General features: G+C 35.9%; 1 protein-coding gene across 3 annotated transcripts in view; it reads left to right on the top strand.

Moving 5' to 3' along the window:
* The window catches only part of GRM8 (glutamate metabotropic receptor 8), a 315,998-nt gene that overhangs the window by 194,827 nt on the left and 101,503 nt on the right, over positions 1 to 19,668 (top strand). The gene's annotated exons all lie outside the window — the stretch shown is intronic.

Raw genomic sequence — 19,668 nt, 5'->3', positions numbered from 1 at the left:
TGTACAGTCTTATTGACAGAGTAAAATCATTTGATAGTAGTTGCTTATGTGTTTGCAAGAGAAAGAAAGTTTTTAAAAAAGTACCCTTTTGAAAATCTCCTCCTTCTGAAATTAATTAATAATTTCCTTACATAAGCAAATAGTGAAATTACTTTCAATTTACATATTTAAATTTCAATTAAAGCATTCACTAGCAGTTCCAACTTCCATTTCATTGTTTTTGACTCAGTAATTTAATGAGCTTAAACAAAACTACAATGTATGTTTTTAAACAACACTACATAATATTCTATGGAGCTGGAATCTGCCTGCTGGGCAAATATAGTTACAGGTGCTTATGCTGTTAATAATAGAGGCCTATAACAAAGAGGATTAATTGATGAATGTAGGTTTGAAATGTGTAGCACACACTTGATGGTGAAATAAAGTTTCCAAAACCCCTAAATTATTTTATTAGAAGTCATAATTATTATAGAAAATATTTGCCATTATTTTACAAAGAAATGGAATTATGTACTCTGTTTTGGTTGGGTTTTTTTTTTTGCTTACTTGGTGGTAATTCATGTACTACATATGCCTTCTAACTATGCAGAGAAAAGCACTCTCACAATTTATTCCAATTACCTCAGCTGCAAGCACTTTTGGAAAAAGCACAAGGTCATTTTGAATTTAAGTTCTGAGTGGAAGATTTTTTTTGCTTTAGGTAATTCACCAGACAATTTGGTTGATACAAGTGTTGGTTATAGTTCACAGCTTTTTCTTCCAGTGCAATTTTCATGAAAAGGGAATCCCTGACTCCAGGAATATAAAGTTAAGTCTTAATGACTCTTTAGTGATTTTAAAGAACATCTAGAACATAGTATGTTGCTGAAAAATGGGAAATACTGTGATGATGACAAAGGTAGGCAGCATATTGTAAGGTTTGCAGTGATAATTACCTACATTTCCAGTGGATTTTTTTCCGGGTCTGTGTTGTTAGAGCACAAAGTGATATATTTTCATTTGGTGAGCATGAATGTTTAGCATAATAAGATAAGATGTATATTTTTATATGAAAGCTTCCACTCCCTAGATAATTATATTTCATCAATACCTGTCATAATTTCTGTTGCTAACTCTAAATGTGGCAGTAAACGGAGACAAAAGCCTTCTGGACTCTAATGAAAATGTATTTGATTTTGAAACAATGATTTACTGAAAGAGAGTGAAAAAAAGAAGGAAGAAAAATAAGCATTTATTTGAGGTTAATTTCCTGTCCCATGGGATATGTTAAATATTCCCTGTACTAGGCTAGTCCACATTATGTGTCAGTGTACAAATTTTTTGGGTGCATTATATGCCCATACATTTTATTTTCTTAGTCATGCATTCAGAGGCATGAGAAGAGGATGGTTTTAAAGACTTTGCCTATTCCTATTAATCCACAATTCCTCTTTTTCAAGGCAGCACTGCTGTGTCTGACAGAGGTGAATAAGTTACAAGACTCCTTCTGGGAGTAAACAGTAATGCTGTGTGTGAATTTTGATGTGCATCCTATGCATCCGAGCCTCAATCAGTAATAATGTCTTATATTAAAAATTAACTGATAAATGAAAGGAAAACCCTGGCTTTCTTAGCCATTCAAGATGCAGTTTTTCTACCCTGGCAATCACAGGATCACAGTCCATCTGAAGCTCCCAAGGACCTCCACCTACTCCAATCCTCTGCCTAGTTCAGGATCAGCACAATCAGGTTATTTAGGACCATGCCCAGCCGGGTTTTAAATATCTACAAAGGTTGAAAATTCTCCAAAATTCTCTCTGAGAATGACAATATATAATCATATTCACAGTTTAAAAAAAAAAAATCAAAAATTAACCATCATTTTTGAAACAGGCAGTTTTTCCTTTTCTTCAATATTCTGTCTCATGGAGGGCATTTGCAAGGGTAAGGAAACACACATTTCTGTTTGTTGGAGTAACTGATTTGCTTTTGATAGCAAGAAATCACTTTGAAGAATATTTATTTTTGTTTACTTAGTTAATTTTAATTTACAAATTATGAAGATTTGCTTCCCTGAAGAATTCATCTGTGTAATATTCCATGACACCTTCATGGCTGAAGGGTGATCATAACCACCAGCACACAGTGAACTGATGTGATTGATCAGACATTTGTTTCTGCTTAGATATTCTTTCATTTGTATGCTAAATGCATAAAATCTCATAGTTCATCATGGTTTTAACGGGGATAGAATTTGGTTGGTAATTGAAATAAAGAAATTTATTTGTACACAAGATGTGAGTAACTGCTGACTGTAGATTCCTGTTTTACTGTTGCCTGTGTTTTTCATAGGAGAGCTAGGAAAGAATGGCCTCTGGACTCAATTAGTTTTCATTTTGAATGGGCATTTTAAAATTAATTTAATTTAATAGGAAAATAAACTTCTAACATGTAACTTGTACTGCTTATATCTGTGTACATCTGAAGTGTTTTTAAATGAAAATAGAAAAGCAGTGTTCTGAGATATGGCACACTTAGTACCTTGGGTTCTTGATGTTTTTAGTAGACCATAACCAGCCCATCTGTTTCTTTGATCAACAAATATTTAGACCTTCTGAAAGTTTCATGACTCTATTTATCTTCCTTTTTCCCCAGGAAAAAAGTGAATATTACCATTTAAAATGTCCTTATTTTAATAAGTTGCCATATTTGAAAGATTTTTCCTATCACTCTTTGTATTCAAATGAGATATTTATGCAAAACTGGTGTTTCATATTTAAAGTTTTGTAAAGAGAAGAGGTTTTTCTGTTAATTAGGTTTATAAATGGTGATCTGCACAATAGTGTCATTGTGGCATGATTCAATATGTTCACCCACCACATTACTCTAGTGCTCTCATTCTATTTAACTTCATTATTCTGTCTACAAAACAAGCAGGTGTTTTCTAAGAGTTTTTACCCTGCCATGTGCTGAGTGCTTCAGGAGAAGCGTTCTGTTGAATTCAACATAAGTACTCATCAGTTAACGGGAACAGGACTTGAGCATGCATTTGCAGTGGATGGAAGTGTTTCAAAGGTGGTTTTGTTTTGATTTTAAGGAAAAGTATTATCTTTGTACTTCCTTCCAGGCAAAGAATTGCAGCATGGATACAGGGCTATTTCTTGGATGGAATAAAACTCTCTTCCTGCCACCACTCTTTTTGTGTGTGTGTGTGTCTCTCCTCCCAAACTGTGTTTTTATAGGCAGTGTAGGGAAGCTGTTTTTTTGCATACCTATAATCATACATTTATACATTATACATTTATATTTATATTTACATTTACACATTTTAGAACTTTTAGGGATAAATGGAACTCTGTAATAAAATAGATTTACAGATATTACAATATGAGTTTTACACTTACAAAGGTAAGGGCAGCACTTGATCTCTACCAACATACTTGAAATGAGACATCTTATTTGCTTTGGTGGGCTTTTTATCCTGGGGAGTAATAGGGATACTTGGTAATTTGACTTTTTTTTATGTAGGCAGGGATAATTGAGAATGGAGCAGAGAATAGGTGGAAGCACTGAGTCCTGTTTACCATCAATACCTAGGTAAATGTTGTCTGCTTCTTCAGGTGGTCACTGCAACATCACTTCCGTCTCCTGGTGAAGAAAAGACTTGAAATATATTCTAAGTTTGCAACCTTTTCTTTGGTCTTCTCTGGACAAAGTACAGCAACTGTATTTCTTTCTCAGATTTTGTGACAAATATGCAAGAACACTGGAGCAGGTTTCTTAAAAAACATTGTGGGATCTCCATCCTTGGAGACATTCACAACCTGGCTGGACACAGGCAGCCTCCTCTAGCTGAACTTGCTCTAAGAAGAGGGGCTGAACCAGGTGATTTCCAGAATTCCCTGCCCACCTCAGTCTTGCCATGCTTCTATAACATTACCTGGACTTGAAAGACAGAAAAATATTATCACTTAACTCTGTTTTACAATGTTTCACTTTATTCTTCTGGAACTAATTTAATAGTCTGAGTGGACAAGAAAGCCTTGCTGTTATTTGTTTTTTAGATATGTTAATTTAATGCCTTTGAGAAAAGATTAATTTTGGCTGAACACAGAGAGACACACTGCAGCATTAACCCCGTTTAAAAAGGGAACATCAAAAAAATTCATCCTGAAAGGACAGAATAATACCAGAGAATGAGAATAAAAGAACAGAAGCTAGCAGGCTAACTCAAAATAAGGTGTTGACTAAAATAAAAATTAATGATCACTCTACATTGCAATTTTTTTTTCTGAGAAAGTAGCATCTATACAGAACATTTAGAGAAACCCCAGAAGAATGAGATTTTCATAAAGAATTTTGAACCCTCTAGAGAATCGTTATTGTGGAATCAGCTGTTTACAAAATTAATCTTCTGCTATCTTTTGAAGTTGCTAAGACATCAATCTATGCAAAAAACTCTCTTGACTTAATATTCAGCTCAGACTGTTTTAAATGTTTTCTTCAAGAAAGCTGACACCTCTCTATTCTTTCACTGAGTACAAAATTTGCATTCTCAAATCATTATTTATCATTAAAAGAGAAGCTTTAAAATGGTGCACTTTCAGGCTGATAAGTTTTGACATTTTTTGAGGCATTAAGCACAATAGAACTCAATGTCCCACTTAGAATGTACTGGTGCTATGCTCCTCACTCAGGTTTTTAAAATTCCTCCTCTCAAGTCTACAACTACCCATAGAGAAAAAAAACCTTTTAAAAATAGTTTAAATTGGGCACATCGTGCATTTTTTGGCAAGTTATGAGTTCTTATAGGCAGCTTGTAATTCAGAACTTTTTACTATCAGAAACACTTAAGATAATAGGATGCCACTGTTGCCATATTCTGATAGGGTCAAAAAACGATCTAAATATAATGTGAGATAGTAGCAGATGAGTAGATCAGATATGGACAAATAAGATTAACCATGAGTTGCGTAGGGCTGAACTCTGCTGACCTTGCTAGGACTCACTGTGGTAGCAAATCTAGTTTTCACTAATCTGTACTGTGCTGAAAAAATAGGTACAGCTTTCAGCTGCAGGAGTGGGAGTGGCAGGGGGAATTTCTGCTGGAGTTTTATTAAGATCAGTGGTATTTTTTCTGTCATACCTACATCATGTCATAATTCTGTGCAATTACAGTAATTTCACGATTATAAGCCGCACTGAGTATAAGCCGCACTTCTGGGTGCCAGCCACTTTTTGTTCTTTGTCCATATATAAGCTGCACCTGATTATAAGCCGCACTTTGGGTTCGGACCAAAATTTAAGTCAAAATGGTGCGGCTTATAATCGTGAAATTACTGTATTTTAGAAATCTTGGTGGTACAGCAAAATGTTTGAAAACATGGACAAAGCTTAAACAAACAGAGACCTGGATTCATAAAATTCAATTCAGAATTCTTTTCATGTACTTTTGTCTTAGTTTCACAGGTATCTGACTTGGTTTGCAAATGCACTGGGGACTATGGCACACCACTTACAACAAAGAATCCTGATGTCTAGTTTCCTGAGCTGAGTTTTATTTTAAATGAATTAAAGAGTTGTTACCAGTGTTAATTTATTATTGGGAATTAGCAGGGAATGATTTCAAATAAATTCTGCTTTGGCATGCTAATTATTTTAATGGAATTAATACAGGTGGCTGAACAAGAAACTAAAATTGCAGAGTGATCTGAATCACTCTTAATGGATTTAAAGTGATGTACAGACATAATGTAAGCAGGTGCATCAACCAGAGCTTGGAACTGCTCTGATTCTGAGGAACATCACAAATCCATATGATTAAAATCAGTGATTATGAAAGTTCTTGGTGCGAAATTAGAATGTAGAACCTGAAAGTAAGTGCAATTTATAGCCGTGCTTTTGCTTATGTACAGATCTTAAGTACTGATTAATTGAGCAATATATATGCTCTACATACAAAATTCATGATGCAGAACTTGACTGAGGTCAATTCTGTTTTCAGAAACAAGGTCTAATTCATAAGATATTTTAATAATTAATATGTAAGGGATGGTGATAAAGGATTTACTCTCATTACTCAATGAAAATTGATTTGCATCTCTTGATAGGTAAGGATATCCAGATATATCCTTTCTAATATGATCAAGTGAAAGACTCAAGCTGTAGTAAAGAGGCAGAACAAATTAACCCTTGCCATTCCAAGTAAAAAGGTATCTGAGTGCATAAAAATTGTGGGTTCTTTTACCTCTTAATTTGTGTAAGAAACATCACAGTTTCAGTTTTGTAGCATTTTTAAGCCCTTCAGATATCCTTGTCTTTATTAACAGGAAGAAGGCCTGACACATGTTTTGAGGGAAACAGTACCTTGGAAAGCTTCCTAACTTGAATGTTTAAATTTAAAATCTCCTAAATCTATCAAATCAAATGAGAATGTTTGTACAGACTTCCAATTTCCCCACTTGTTGATTTATGACCTGTTTGGTAATACAACTGTTCTACAAGCCATCAGGACAGATGTGAGACGAAATGGATTGGTTTTAATACCTCTATAACTGAATAATATGAGCCTTCTTTATTTACTTACATTTACTTAAGAATGAAATAAGACACATTAGAGAGAATATAGAAGCAAAAATGGAAAAATATTTTGTTAATGGAATTTGATGGTATAAATAAGTTGCATTTATAATTAGTTTATGTAAAAAGTGATCTATCTAGTAATGGCTTACAAAAAATAGAGGGTCACTGTCAGTGAAATTATCTTGGCAAATTTACATTCTAATATAAAGAGAAAAATAACAATTTCTTTATCTTAAAAGGAATGGCAGAAAAATCATGTAGGCTAAATACTGTAGCATAGGAATTACAGTGAAGAGAGAATAATTTTAAAATTAATATAGACGTTACTGACATCATCAGATGTCACTGTTTAGTTTTTCTGCTCAAGGGAGATGTACTCAACAGTAATCAACCAAGTTCATGTGTGTAATCAGAGGAGTACTGGGTTCAAGAGCAAGTCAGATGTGTTAGACCCTGTTACCAGATGTGACCTTAAGCAAAAACAGGGAGAATCTGAGGAAACTAAGTGAGGTATTCAAGAGGAAAGAGACAGGATTCAGTTATCCCTTATGGGCCAAATGCTTTCCCTGTTTCAGTAGCTGTGGATTCCACTGTAAGTATCTTGTTCTTCCTATAACTGGGGAAGCTGGTACCTCTCAAGGCTGCCAGAGAGATCCTGTTCATTTGCATTTAGGCACCATAGACACTCATTTACTTCTGTATGTATTCTGTAGTCAGCTGCAAGTCAGAGGTTTTCTCAATGGCTGGTTAAAGCATATCTAATAGTATTAAATATTAAGTATGTGGAAGATAGTGTATCTTAGAAGCTTCTATATCCCAGCAAATTAAGTGTTTATTTTTATTTCTGAGGATTAAGGTATCCAATAGTTTTGGCCACATAGCATGTTATGTTTTATCTTGAAGAAACTGGACCCAAACTGTTATGTCTGTTCCTGCAGGACTTTTTTGTGTTTGCAGTTCTAGGTATATGCTAACTACAAATCTCCTTGTAACATTTTCAGAGTTGCTCAAGACACTTGTAATTAGAATTTACCAATATAGCAAACAATAAAAAAATAGAAAATGGATCTATTCAGGTTAAATTAGTCAAGGAAAAATGCTAGAGGATGATTACAACAATTTTATCTTAAATCTGTAATCTTGTCCTACAAGCACAGTCCCATTCAAATATCACAGCAGACAGGAATTGTTTCTAGTTACTACTGTTCAGAAGTTTCCAATGCTTGGAAGAATTAAAACCCAATGAATCAACCTGAATGCTGTGAGATTGTGAGTATTTAACTGAATTTAATTGACTCATCCTTTTTATTTCACATTTTGAAATGGAGCAACATCATCAGCTTGCACAAATATTTCTTGGAAAGTAGATATTAAATTTTACCTTTTCATGTTTAGTTGAAAAAAGGAAAATTCTATATTCTAACCAAAAAATCTCAGAAGTATTATGTTTATCAACACTAGGTTTCTAAAATTGTAGCTGTACTATACTCAATAGAAAATTTAGTGTTTATTTTGTTGAGTCTGGAATACCAGTGTTCATCAACCATACCGGTCACCAGCTATGACAAAGTCATCACTTTAACAGCTTTAATGGATTCTTAAAAAGATAAAAAACCACAAAATCCAGGTCAACTGCCAAGCAGACAAATAGAAAAAAGTTTGCATTTAAAATTACTTATTTTTATTATGGGTATCATCTAGTCACTTAGATGTGACTTTGAATTTAGTTGTTGCACTTGCTGTGTACTGGAAGATAGCTCCAAAGAGCTTGGAAAGCATCCTAATAACATAGTGGTTGCCTGAGCTGTCTGAGAAATACAAAATATCCTGAGATTATAGCTGTGCCCTCTGCCACATGTGCTTATTTTCAGGAGTAGAAGAGTGGCACAGTGTATTTGCTCTGGTTCAGGGCAAATTTAGGGAGGGAACTTTCAAAGGGAAAAAGAGAAAGCAGATTCAAGTGGCCCCCACCCCAACCAGTTTGGGAGGTAAATCTCCACTGAGAGAAGTAAAAAAACTCTTTATTTTACAAGGACAGTATTCACAAACATGAGAAAATGAATAATATTAAACAATGAAAGCTCTTGTTCTGAAGAGATGACAAATTCAGAAAGAGTCCTTGCTGTGGGGTGGAGCTCTGCTCGCTCACCCTTACCAGTCCCTCTGGCTCTGGGAAATGCCACGTCCCAGCCCCGGTGGGACACAGATGTGAGTTCCTGGTGTTCTTCTGGGTTTTCAGCCCGGACCAGGTCTGAACAGTTCCAAGAAAAAGAAAAACCACAGTCCGGGGAACTCCTGTGCCTCAGCTAGCTAAAGAACTAACCAAAAGCAACGGAGAGCTCTCTGCTGCTGTCTGTGCTGCTGACAATATGCACCGAGAGAGCTGAAGCTCTTATCTCTATGTTTTTGAATACAGCTGCAAAAAACCCCCACTGCTTTGCCTTCTCCCCCTTTGTTCTCAAATCTAATCTTAAAAGCATGAAACTCGATATTTAGCATAAACAAAACAGACGTCTGGGGATAGAAACATCATAAAATCACCCTAAGACACACAGTAAGAGATAGGCCTTGACATGCACTAAATGAGTATTTCCCTGGGAGCTCTGTGTTTTTCAGTGGAAAGACAAGGGAGTTTGTGCTTACTTGTGGCAGGCAGAGGATAGAGTCTGTACAGGCTTGGTGGAAAAGTAGCCATATATAATATATATATCACCCATGCACTGTACTCTGCTGCCTGCTCAGAATTTATTTTTCAAGATTTGCCATATACTCACCAAACACTTTAAGAAGAGAAAAAAATGCAAAATTCTGTATCTTATGGACACCTCAGTAATAGATTTCTTTCTTTTGACTGTAAGGCCAAGGAAACAAATACAATCACAGAAGACACGTTATAGCTCACCCTGGGCTCCAGCTGGATCAATGTTTGGTTTTCCTGTGTAATTCTTCAGCTACCCGAGGACTACCCTGGACTTGCTCCAATGTAGCTTGATCCTGATTTGAGAGACAGAAATGTATTGGCAGTGTTCCTGTGTCACACATAATCACATTTTATAAATATATCCCTAGGTAGCATCAAGTCACAACTCATAACATGGCCAGTTATGGCAGCTGTGTCCCACTTTTTAGAGGTGATTATTATGCATTTTATGGGAAGGCAGAAGTGATATATGGAACCTCAAGTCATCATCTGCATGCAGGATATGCAGCTACAGGGCAGTTAGGCTCCTCAGAACATGCCAGACTGTGCAAACTTGAAAGGCTTACTTAGTGCAGTCTCTGGTGTGGTTCTTCCAAGTCCTACCCAGAGATCTGAAGGGAAAGCCTCAGGATATTAGAGTCCACTGCTTATCACGTTAGAGAAAAACAACTAAAGGTACTTGAAAATAATCCTTATATTGACATACAGCCACTGTGGGAAGGTTTCTGCCAAGCCAGTCGGCTTTTAAAGGCTCCAGCTTTTGATAGTTACAAATTGCTGTATTGATCCTCCTTTATGCATGGACTAATTGCAGCTCAAACACTGATAATTTTTTCTGTTTGTCACTTTCACCATTTCTAACCAACAAGGGATATTGTTTATGCACAATGTGCTTAGGCAAGGTTTATTTCTTACCCAGGCATAAAATACACATGGTTTTAGTAAGTTTCTTGTTTTAATAAGTTCTTCTAAACCTTGTATAGTGAAACAGAAAATTAAGAGCAATGTGTAAAATAAACATATTAATGTTCAAGCAGATGTTTCTACACCCTAGTTGCTAATTCAAGTTCCTAATGCATACATCAATTTGTACAGCAAATATGAAGGGATAAGGTGTGGTTTAGATGTAGTGCTTTAGTGAATTATTGTGTGGTACATAGAGACAATGGCTGTTGTGTTTGGACAGGGCTCAAACCTTGTGCCAAGGTACTGTTGGGACTGCGGAGCTGAGAGTTGCCTCCCTCAGCATCCAGGATTCCTGTGAATTTGTAGCTGCATTTCTCTTGATTTCTGTCCAGAGGGGACAACTCAGATCAGAGATATAGACAAAAAATAAGTGTGCCTTCTGCCTCTTGGATCCAAGCTGCAGTGTGGGTGAAGATGATGCTGTGTGTCTCACTGTTGGGGTTAAGGAGCCTCTGGAAAGGGGAGTGTAAATGCTGGTACTTCAGTAACTTAGAGAGGCAAATTGGTGCTGCATGGATGGTTCTCAGATAATTAAATTCAACACAGATCTTGGTCACTGGAGTCATCTGGTCATCAAAACAGTCATCTGGAGTCTGGCCCTTCATATTGCTCCTTGTAAAAATGTCACCCTGTTTTATATAGATGATTTTCAGATTGTGAAGTCCTTGGAATCTGTGGTAACACAGACCTTGTAAATGTCAATGTACAGTGGCTAAATGGGAGGTGATCAAAATAGAGAATAATTCTCATGGGGTTCAGTGTCTTCAGAGATTACATATAGATCTTTTATTAAGGTTCATATAGGAATAACTAATACAGATATATTTTCTTTGGGAAATATGTTTATTTTCTTTTATTTTCTTGATTTTTAAAGTCCTTCTGCCACTTCTAGAGTTGTAAAGATGACTGTAAATTTTCTTAGATTTCTTCCCTGCTACTGTGACAATTGCTTCTCTGTCCTCCCTCAGAGATCTCTCTGTCAGAATCAATAACAGCCAGATCAATGAAAAAAAATTTCTGAAAATGTAAATCTTTATCTTCATGGTCCTGACTTGATAATGGTTTCTAATGGAGTATTAAATAGGTATGAGCACACATTTTGGTATGAATTTCTGGACAGATATGTAACAAGAGGGTCTCTAAGTAGGGAAATGTAGAAGGGTGATGAAACCTGACAATAACAGAAGACTGTGGAAAAAGCACTGAGGGTGAGAACAACTGAACCTGACTCCTATAGAGCAGGGTCACAAGCCTGTGCCTGAACCATATGATTTGTTGCTAGGAAATGGAAAGTAATAAGGTTAGACACAGGAAAACAGAAGGGCTTATAACTTCAGCAGATTGACACACTACAAATATTGAACAGTACATTGATTAGAGACAAGGACTACTTATATGGTATTGCTTTTGTTGTTTCTCCCCCATGAGAAATAACAGAAACACTGCAGACACATGATGATGTAGTGGATAAAAGGTGCAGCTTTTCTTAGCATTGTGAATGGTCATAGAAAAACTACTGTGATGTATTGGGTTTGCCTTATTTAATGTGTGCCATGCAACTAGATAATGTGGGAGAGGGGACAAGTATTGAAATGGAATAATACAGGAATATAGAGACTTTAGCTATTCAAATAGGCAAACTGTAGGAACAGAATTCAATTTGTGTTTTTTGTGTCACATCAGATGTGATGAGTGCAGCTGTCTACACATGAACTAGTTGATTACAGAGCTTTTAGAATGAAAGGAGAGAAAGTCATTTAGTGGGGCATGGTTTGCCTCATCATTTAATTCTCCAAAATATGCCAGATGAATTGCTCTGTATAGATGCTTCCAACGACAACAGAGAAAATCTATAAAACTCTGTGAGTTTTACTTGACTATTTCCAAAAACAGGTCAGAGGACTGAAATTTTATTCTGTTATTTTGGAGAAAAAATGAGCTGGAGGATAAAAGCTAGGAATAAAGTGATGAGTTTTTATTGTGAATCACCTGAAAGATGTCTACCAAATAAAAAAATGAAATGGCAGGAACTTAGAATATGTGCAAAAGTCATATAATAACACTCCTTTGCCAATAGATATTAATCTAATTATCAGTAACAAATGCAGTAATAATAACCATAAATTACTTAATAATAAAATTTGACTATTATTTTGTGTCTGCTTTAAAAGAAATCAGAGGAAAAGCAATCCACATGGAATTCTTTCTTGCATGCTCAGAGATTGTATAGGCTAATTAAGACATAACCAAATACTAAAATCTCCTTACAGACAAAACAGTTAAACTTAAAAAAGATTGTTTAAATGCACCTTATGAAATAAGATTTTAAATTATACCAGCATGAAAACACCTTTAAAACTGAAAATAATCTGCCACTTGCAAAGTTTACAAAGGGAAAGGAAGATGAAAAAAACAGTTTGGAAAAAATAAAAATAAAATTGGTCATAAAATCCTGTCAAAACTGGTAGGAAGAATTGGATGATAAAAAGATGTAAACACAGACATTTGTGTGTCTGTAATACATTTAGAAAAGTAATTCTGACAGTAAATTACAGGGGTTGACAAGGCTGGGAACTGAACATAAACAAAAAAATATTGTTTGGGAGCAAGCTACAGTAATTACAAAGGTTTTTATTGTTTGGAACTTAAGCAAACTGGAGAAGTTACCTGGAGAAAAGGACTGAGTGTAGTAGAAGAGTCTTCTGTTTAATTCTGAAGGCTCTGGGGAGCCCAATGAGATAATGTTGTTTTTCAGTTGTTATTTGTCAGCAGTCTGCTAAGAAAGGGAGGAGCTTTGATAATCAAGACTAGAGAAATTATATGGGGAAAGGATTTATATAATTAATTGTTCTGTAGCATTCACCCTTTCCATCTTTACATCTGTCCACACAATGCAAAATGACCAAGCATTTCCAAGAAAGAATGCAGCATATTCTAAGAATATATGTAAAATCATTTGATACACGAGTGAAAAATAAGAATGAAGATGTATACAGAAATCTGGATGCTAGATTTAGAGGAGATTAATTAAAGTGTTTAATGGCAGGTTGTCTTTCATGACTCTATATGATGGCCTATTCAGGGATCTGAGGAGTTCTGTATAAAATGACTGCAAGATTTAGAGCTCTGGCACTAAATAAAGAATAATAAGGAAGGTCTTCACAATAAGACTGGAGAAAATTTTGCATAATATGGTATATCCCAATGTAATTATATTAGAGATAAAAATAACTTTATGACATTACAAAGGTAGGTTATAAATCCTTAATTTACCTGAAGAAAGAGACTGAAGAGAAATGCAGGACTCTAGTGTGAGACTTATCTGAACTGTTGCACATTTTCTCTTCTTTCTAGAAACACCTGCACTCTCTACTTTTAGCAAAGTTCTTGTTATTAGCCTGTAAATGCCTCAAGATACACATATAATCTTATTTTTACTGCCTCAGTCTTTAAGATTACCCAAATTCTGCCATGTGGCATTTGATCTCATTCCATGTTACCAGTGTATCCCATCCTTATCCACGTTGTTGTTACATTTCTTTAGTGCATATATGTCCCAAAAGGACATTTTTTTGCCCCTTGAAGGCATAGTCACTGGTGAAAACACCGAAATTTTCCAGAATAGACTAAGAACTGCACAGGGAACCTACCAATACCAGGACACTTTCAGCATAGCCTGTTTGATCTCCTTTTTGATCCACTTTATAGTCTGGCTTCTGATCCCCACCTTTTCAATTTTAATCAGTCTTCTCCTATGGAATACATTTCCGAAATCCAGAGAGATTGTATCTGTCAGGCATTCCTTGTAAATAAGTAAATAACATCTGTCAAAGGAAGACACTAGGATATTTGGCATGATCCATTTCTGAAAAATTTATGTAGCTTTTATCCTTATTTGCATTTCTGTCTCTTTTGTCTACAGAGATGTCTATATGGGTAGAATAACTATTGATCATGAAAATACAGCCTGGAAAAACACATCAATAAAGTATAAAAAGAGGAATTAAGAATCTGTTTGAAGAAATAAGAGATTTACTTGTAGATAAGTGGTTTTGGCACAAACCTCATTCTACGTTTTGTGTTCAGAGTCGCCTCTTGAGAATATAATGGAATTGTTTTGGGAATCCAGTCAAACAATATGTCAGGAAACCTGACCTCAGTGATTTTTTTTCAGAGGACAGCAGGCAATAACAAGGTTTTCTGAAGCACTAATTTCAGAACTGACTCTGCCTGTTGGCAAACTGAATTTAACTAGTGGTATCTGGAGACATGTTAATGAATTTTGGATTAACACAAGTGCTAAACCTACTGCCATAATTAAGAAAGGCCTGCCAATCACTGCCTCGTTTGCACTGGCACAATTTATTCTGTAGATTTTCTGTTGCAATATTAGCATCTAGTGAGGACAGCAATTAATTACTAAATGGATCCTAAAAGAGCAGTTCACAGGAAAGAGAAAAATGACTAACAGAAGATTTTTGCAGCCCATTTCGCTGTGTATATCCTAAAGTTATATCAATTTTTTGCCTTTTCCACTTTTACCTTTAAGGCAAATTACCATATACTCTACCACATTTGCACATTTCCCTTTTTAAAAATTTTCCACATATACCTGTCCAATCTCATTCTGGTAAGCATGTCTTTTAAAAAGTAGCACTTCTGAAAAAATTTGTCTCTTTTAATTAAAATTACTTATATTAATTTTTGGGAATATTTTGTGCATTATTATAGAATCATAGAATCCTTAAGGCTAAAAGAGACCTCAATCTGTAACATACAAGATCTGTGAAATTGTAACAAAGGTTTTCACTCTCTCAGTGTTACATGCATTATTTTCTTAATTTCATTGGACCTGTTACATGTATTGTATTTTCTGCTTCTTGCTCTGTTGGCTCAACTAAAACTGTGAGAGTCATTGTAAACTTCATTTAGCTGTGATATTATCTATGTTTTATATGCTTTCAAAATTACAGGAAAATTGCTTCTTAGTTTCTAATTATAATCTAGATCTGCATTTTTACAGAGAGATTTGTTTCCATTTGCACATGTCTGCAGGTATTAAGTTTATTATTCAATCTTACTTACTTCTAAAGAGAAGGTTTTATAAATTGTCATGCCAGAATAAACATAAGAATCATGCTTATCTGGAGTGCCTTGACTACAAGTGCAATTTTTAAATGCCTGACTCTTATTAGTTCCTCCAACATAAAGCTATTGAGGGCTGGGCCCCTGAAGCCTTTTCACCAGACTGACAACAATTAATAATGTGGATGCTTCATGGGTCATCTTCCATTCTCATTCAGGACTGTGTAGTCTGCATTGTACAGATTCACACATAAGAAAATGCATGCATAGAATCACAATATCCCTTTGTTTTTAAGGATGAGGCTCGTGAAACACATTAGGTTGATTTTTCAGATACTCTTTGTTTGGTATTTGCTGGCAGGAAATGGGTCATCAAAAAGGGTTGTCTCACTCTTTCACACATCTCCTGGCTTGGTGGTACAGTCAAATGGTTGCAAATATCATGTTATTGTGATTGATCATTTGCAACTTTCTGAAAGTCTGGGGTCACTACATCTCAGAAACAGTTAGTGCTCACAAAACCAGGCTGATCCTCTGGAGATGTCTGGTACAACCCTCTCTGCTCAGAGTAGAATGAGCTACAGCAGCAGCTTGCTGAGGTCTGCATCCTGATGAATGTGGAATATTTCCAGGCATGGGGACTACTCAACCTCTCAGAGCAACCTATTCCACTGTTTGGCTTCTTGCACACTGAAAAGTTTCTGGGGTTTTTTTGTTTGTTTGTTTGTTTTTGTTTTTTTTTTTTTTTTAAAACATAACTAGCTATGGTTTGGGGTGTGCTCATTGCCACTTGTCCTGTCTCTGGACATGACAGAAAAGAGTCTGCCTTCACCCAATAAGACATTTATACACATTTATTTACATAAGATTCCCTTCCCAAGTGTTCCCTTCTCCAAGCTGAAAAGTCTCAGCTTTCTCAGCTGCTTCTTGCATCAAGGGTGTTCCTTTACCATCTTTGTGACCTTTTGTAGTACTCACTCCAGAATGTGTATGTCCCTTACTGTCACACCCAGCGCTGGACACAGTGCTCCAGCTGTGCTCTTGCCCGTGCTCAGGAGACAGGAAGGATCATCTCCTCAAAATGCTGCTCAGACTCAGCACCTCATCTGCTACCACCACACTGACCCTTCTGCATCAGAGAAGGAACTTCTTTCCTGCATTTGTTGAGTCTCTGGCTTGGAGATGCTTGCTGCAAGTCTCCATTTCTGCACCAAATAAACACAGACCTTTCTTTCTTTCAGCCCCTGATTTGTCACAGCTCCCCTTCGCTTGGTGGATGCCCCCTCAGTAAGATGCACCATCATCCCTTGGGAACTTGGTGTCTGATATGCTGGGGTAGCTGCTCTGGAGTGTGCTGAGTTCATGCTGTGTCACTCTCCCCCTGCTGACACACAGACACTCTCCTCAGCAGCAGGGTTTCCAGGTGGTTTTCGCACATCATCTGCAGAAAATGCTTCTCTGGGAACTTCATACTGGGCTGGCCCTTTCATTGACCTCTCCCAGCACCTGCTGAATGGATGCTTGTCTCTCCTTGCTCAAAGCTCAAAGCACCCTTTGATCAGAGACAGCCTCATTACAAGCTGCTGGAAGTCACAAGCCCCATGGCTGCTTTTTTTGGGATAAAGCAAGTGCCCTGACACTCCTCCAGGAATTCCCAGAAATCCCTGGCTATCCCAGAAGGAGTTCACACATTAATACAAGCACAACCCTAAAAACACTGAGCAACTTGCTGTGTCTGATGCCTGCCTGTGTTAGCTTTGTTTGTCATTCCTGTTCCCTTTTTTTTTCCTCTGAAAAAAGATGAAAAAAAAAGTGCTATCACTTTTAATCTTGTTTCAGACTCATCTGTGTTACTGAAGCATTTGAGTTTTGCATGTACATGAAGAGGACATGGTAATCATTGCCTCTAGAAATTACACTACATCGCTAAATGGACTTTTACTTACATGGAAAAAACTGAACTAATTATTCTTTACTATCAATAGTACCCTTATTGACAAGGTCTTATTCTACAGGAACAACCAGATAATATACATAAAGATATTTAGATTTTTCCTCCTATATATTCGTGATGAAATGTTGAGACACAGCAGTGCTGGTATCCAGAATTATTGTTGTGCAGGCCTTGACTTTTACAGTGGTATCATGATAATTTATTTTGCCTGGTGAATCTCTTAAAAGTCTTGAAGAAAAATTAATTTCAAGCTTTTTTTGAGGAATACCAAATAACATATAATCAGATTATAAAATCCATGTTATAACGTTTCATTTAAGCAAGCATTTAAGAATCTTCTTAAGGCATAAAATTGTAGTTAACAGGCGAGACATCTATTGATTCACTGAATTTAGTGGCATTATCCCTGTAAAGTTATGCATGTGTCTTAACTGTGTTGTTAGTGGCCACCTTAATGGAATTGTAAGTACCACTCAGCAAGCAGAAATGTGATTAAGGTGCATTATAAGCATGATAATAACTACTTTTGACATCAAATAGAAATAAATCTGACAATATAAGAGGTTTTCTGGAGTTAATGACCCGAACATCTTTTCTTTCAGGAAGTTTTAAGGAGCAAAAAAGATACATATAAACAGTAGAAATGACATATAAGCTGTAAAGATCATTATATGATTTCAGTTGACACACACATAACCTTTTTAAAAAAATGTGTCATCTGCTCAATAATTTACAGCTAAAGAACTGTAATCAGAGTTAAAATTATACCCATTTATTAACTTTCTTGAGGTTCTGAAATGACAGATGCTGATCACTGATCAGGATTGTATTCATTTACTGTTAAAGGACGATGAGTTTTCCAGAGTTAGAACCATTAAAAGCAGGAAGAAAGAGTAGAGAGCCCAGTGAAAGAGGGGAGGAGGGAAAGCAGCAGCTGTAAATCAGTGTTGCTGCTTTGAACAGCCTTGTCTTACGGCTCCTTACCCACTGCAAATCTGAAACTGGCTGTGCAGTGAAGACTTGACAGTTTCAGATGTTCTTGGATATTTTGTCAGTCACTGTTATCTGCAGGCTGGAGGAGTTCATCTTTTGATAGAGGACATGAGCTCTGTTGTTGAAAGAGAGAACAGCAAACTGGTATCTTCATAATACTCAACATTTGTTCTGGTTATATAAATACTTGATAACGATGTTTATGAAAGAGTCACTTAAACCCATTAAAAAAACATAAAGATGACAAAAAAGGTGATATAATTAAATTTAAAATGCTTATTGATTTCAGATGTATGATTTTCAGCCTTGAGTTTTAATGCAAAACTAAATCACTCCTTGCGCAGACTTACATATTTCCCCTGGGCTCACCTCAGAAGAAGTGTTTGAGTTAGCAGTCTGGTTATGACTGAAATCTCATTCAGAATCACTTTTAAAATTTGTCAGACAGGTTTCTGCAGTTATTATGTGAGAACTGGAATATTTCTGTTTCCCTTCCAGCCACATAATATTGTGCATTTCTAAATATTTAAAACTGTAAGAAAAAAAGAGAGTTTGGGTTGGTGGTGTTTTTTTTAATATGGGTTGCTTGGTTTGGGGATTTGTTTTTGCTTGTTTGATTTTTCTCGTTTGTTTCTCTCATTTTAATGGAATCAGTATTACAGTACATTAAGCAGTAATGTGTGAATGTAAGTCTAAGGAAAAATGACATTTTTAACTGCTTTACTAGAAGCCTGTTATATGTGATTTTAAATTCACATCACTACTCCTCACATCTATATTTAAAATTCAGACACTCATTTCATGATTTTTATCTTTTCAGTAAATGCTCTTGTCAAGTTCCACCACCAGCCAAGCCTAATTTATCAGTTTATTTTAAACTCAGTTCCACAGGGGAAAAAAAAAGAACTTTTGCTTTCTTATTATTCCTATCTTTTAATATTTTTGATATATCATATTGCCCCTCAGCCTCTTCTTCTCTGGACCTAACCAGCCTGCTTCCTTTAACCACTTACTGTTAATTTCTTCATATCTCCTCTGGAGCTTCTCTTGTTCCATATCTTTCCTAAAATGCTGTTCTCAAAACTGGGTATAATATTCCATTGAAGATCTTACTTATATTGGATAGAATGGAAGAGTGTTTAAAAATAATCTTTATAAATTTCAAAATTCTATTTTTACATAAAATGTTGTCAAGTTCAGCTTATGACAGAACCACTGGTACTTACAGGATACTATTGCTCTCTGCCAGTTGTTTCCCTTCTGCAATTAACTAGTTAATTTTTCTGCCATGACATGCAGATCTTGCCCTTAATTGTATTTAATTTTCTTCAGACTTCAATCTGTTGAGATTATTTTGAAACAATGCATTTGCACCTCTCTCAGCATGGTATCTGTCAGCTTCTAG

This window comes from Catharus ustulatus, chromosome 4, assembly GCF_009819885.2.
Source record: "Catharus ustulatus isolate bCatUst1 chromosome 4, bCatUst1.pri.v2, whole genome shotgun sequence".
Classification (NCBI taxonomy): domain Eukaryota; kingdom Metazoa; phylum Chordata; class Aves; order Passeriformes; family Turdidae; genus Catharus; species Catharus ustulatus.
Note: the sequence above shows the minus strand (reverse complement) of the source record. Positions and strands in the feature narration are given on the sequence as shown.